Here is a 3,292-nt window from a genome sequence, read left to right on the forward strand (position 1 = left end):
TGAATCTACCAGGGAATGGAAGTTTGGGTTCATAGGGAGGAGGAACAAAAGAACTTTCACTTGCTGGAGTAACAACTTCACCATCCTTTACTGTCTTCTTCTCCTCTCCAACCTTTCCTTTACCTTTGGCTTCCACTATCTTCTCCAAGATCTCGTCATTGATCTTCTCATCAACAATCACCACTTCATCATCTATGTTGATGGCAACCCCCTCACCTAATTTCTCAGCATCCTTGGTGAGGGTTCTAGGAGGTAACTGCTTACCACTCCTAAGGGTGATAGCTTTGGCCTCCTTGGGATTTTGGTCAGACTTTCCAGGTAGAGATCCTTGCTGGCGATTCTGGTGAGTGTTCATGGAAGCAAATTGATTCTCTAAATTCCTGACTGTAGAAGCAAGGTGTGAGAATTTGTTGTTGAGCTCATTGTAGCTCCCATCAATCTTGGAATGAAGGTTCTTCAACTCATAACCAACTTGCTTCTCACTTCTAGTCTGAGACTCCAAGATTTGCTTCAGTAAGGTATCAGTGCTGCTCTCTTGAGGAGCAGAGGAACCAGACGAGGGGTTTTGCTGAGGCTGATAGCTGCCTTGCTGGTTGTTCGAGGCTGATAACCACTCTGCTGGTTGTTGGAATAGGACTTCTGTTGGTAGTTGTTGTACTGAAAGTTGGGTTCTTTTTGTACCAGCTACCATTGTTGTTGATGAAACACAGCTCTTCCTGACCTTCCAAACCCTCAACTTCATGGACAATAGCTGGTGTCTCTTGGCTTGGGTTGCCACAAAGTGCAGCTGCTCTTGGGTAGCTTTATCAGCAAGGAGGATGTCTATCTTATCCTGTAGAGCTTTCAACTCCTTCCTCGTTTGCTTATCCTCAGTTCTACTGCTTCTGTCGTGGTCTCCACTGTAGACTGCATCACTCTTTACCATGTTGTCAACCAGCTCCTCTGCATCCTCCTCAGTTCTCCCCAAGAAGAACCCATTGCTAGCTGTATCCAGTCTGGCTCTGTACTTAGGGAGAGCACCACGGTAGAATGTGCTCAGCAAGCTCTCCTTAGAGAAACCATGGTGTGGGCATTGAGCTTGATAGCCCTTGAATCTCTCCCAGGCTTCACTGAAACCTTCCAAGCCCTTCTGTTGAAAGCTCGAGATCTCGTTTCTCAGCTTAGCAGTTCTTGAAGTAGAGAAGAACTTCTCCAAGAATGCTTTCTTGCAGTCATCCCAAGTGGTGATGGAGTCGCTGGGTAGAGACTTCTCCCACTGACGTGCCTTATCCCCCAAAGAGAAAGGGAATAGCTTGAGCTTTAAGGCATCTTCGGACACACCATTGGTTTTTGACAACCCACAGTAGCTGTCGAACCTGTCCAAGTGATCAAATGGATCCTCTAGAGCCAGCCATGATACTTGTTGTTCTCGATCACGTTGAGGAGTCCTGACTTGATCTCGAAGTTGTTGGCTGCCACAGCGGGTGCTCGGATTCCCAATCTATGACCATGAATGTTGGGGCGGTCGTAAGTGCCAATGGGTCGAGCTGCTCGCTGTTGGTTTTGAGGTATGTCTCCCATATCAGTACTCAATCTCTGCAAGTGAGCCTGTTGCTCTTCTTCTCTTCTATTTCTAGCACACTCTCTCTCTAAAGCTCTGATGTCTGCAGCTATTGGAACTAGGTTTGATGGACCCCTGCTCCTCAAGTTCATACACCTGTAGATTAAAGGGAGGTGAAGAAAGAAAATCAGTAACAAAAGAAAATAAAAATGACTTAGTCTCAAGCAAGTGACTAAATCTCAATGTTCAAATCTACTCAGAATTTGGCAACGGCGCCAATTTGATGTTAGGAGTTTTCAAGGCTCCTAAGACAAATGTTGTAGTATAAAAGATTGTCGAACCAGTTCTGAGGGATATCAAAGCACTGAGAATGCAAGTACTCACTTAATCTAAGTGCAACCAATGATTTAGATGGGTTTTAAACTATGACTAAAACTAGAAAGCAATAACAGAATGATACTTTCTTGACTAAAGGAAAAGAGAATCATGGGCATAGGGATTAGACCTTGGGTGATCAAGTATCGAACTAAGGATGGCAAATGATCAATCAAACTATCAACCTTAAGCCTAGACACAATTCTAAGCAAGCTCTATGTCTAGATGAATGCTCATTTGCTAACATATCTCAAACATCAAATGTCTTTGGTTGAATAATATGAAAGCAATCATTACTAACAAGTCTATTAGCTATCTTAGCATCTTTAACAACAAATGTCTTTGGCAAAGTATACTAAAAGCCTAGGAGAGTTGTCTCGGACATTTCATCGAACACCTTTCGGGTGAGAAATGCCTAAGGATCAACAACTGAGTGGCCAACTCAGAAGATGCATTATGATTACTCTACTAGCAAGGAAATATGAATGATCTACACTAAAACATCCTAGCTCTAACCTAATCACCCTTAATCTCCCTAACCCATGAATTCAAAAGGTGATTACTCACTAATCTCCATGATTCCTCTTAAACCCATATTGGATTTCAGATTAATCATGTAAGAAATAGATAAGAAATCAACAATAACACAAGAACATAACAATCAAAATCCAAGAGATTCTTGTGTATTTCTCAATAGATCAAAAGATAAAAGATAATCTGCCACTAGTGGCTACAAAAAGATGTTTAAAACATAGGTTTTAGAAATGTAAAACGTGCATAATGAAATGACCAAAAGGCCCTTAAGTAAAATAGAAATCGAGCAGATAATAGGCGCGGAGCGACCTCGGCATGTCGCTCCGGCAAGTCGCTCCGGCCTTCGGGAGCGACCTCAGTGGGTCGCTCTGAGAGGTCGCTCCAGGCTTCGCTTCGTGTCGTCTCGCCATAGAGACGCGAGCGACCTCGGGGTGTCGCTTTGGGAGGTCGCTCCGAGAGGGGCGTGAGATGCGAGCGACTTCGTGGTGTCGTTCCGGGAGGTCGCTCCGGGCTCGTTCTCGCGTCTCCGAGTGATGAAACCGCGAGCGACTTCTCCCTGTCGCTCTGGTAAGGTCGCTCCAATAGGGAGGTCAGAGCGACTTGGTGGTGTCGCTCCGGACTGGTCGCTCCATGCCTTGCTCGCCCAATGACCACTCTAAACACTCCTTTTTGAGCTCCAAATGCACCCAAATGTCTCCAGAAACTCGATGTGGTACTCAAATACCTGATAGAGACATATGTATGCAAAATGCAACCTAAACATGTTTAAATCCTAATCTATATGATGAAAATGTTTATGAATGAATGGATAAAACAATGTAAATATGCAAGATATCAGTGATA

General features: G+C 44.1%; 1 protein-coding gene and 1 non-coding gene across 2 annotated transcripts in view; one reads left to right on the forward strand and one right to left on the reverse strand.

Moving 5' to 3' along the window:
* LOC103856262 (peroxisomal (S)-2-hydroxy-acid oxidase GLO5) overlaps nt 1-3,292 on the reverse strand; it is a 382,149-nt gene that overhangs the window by 296,171 nt on the left and 82,686 nt on the right. The gene's annotated exons all lie outside the window — the stretch shown is intronic.
* LOC117129077 lies at nt 1,056-1,162 on the forward strand. The gene has a single exon (XR_004452646.1). It is a non-coding gene; the product is annotated as a small nucleolar RNA R71 (small nucleolar RNA).

Source organism: Brassica rapa, chromosome A01 (assembly GCF_000309985.2).
Source record: "Brassica rapa cultivar Chiifu-401-42 chromosome A01, CAAS_Brap_v3.01, whole genome shotgun sequence".
NCBI classification, from domain to species: Eukaryota; Viridiplantae; Streptophyta; class Magnoliopsida; order Brassicales; family Brassicaceae; genus Brassica; species Brassica rapa.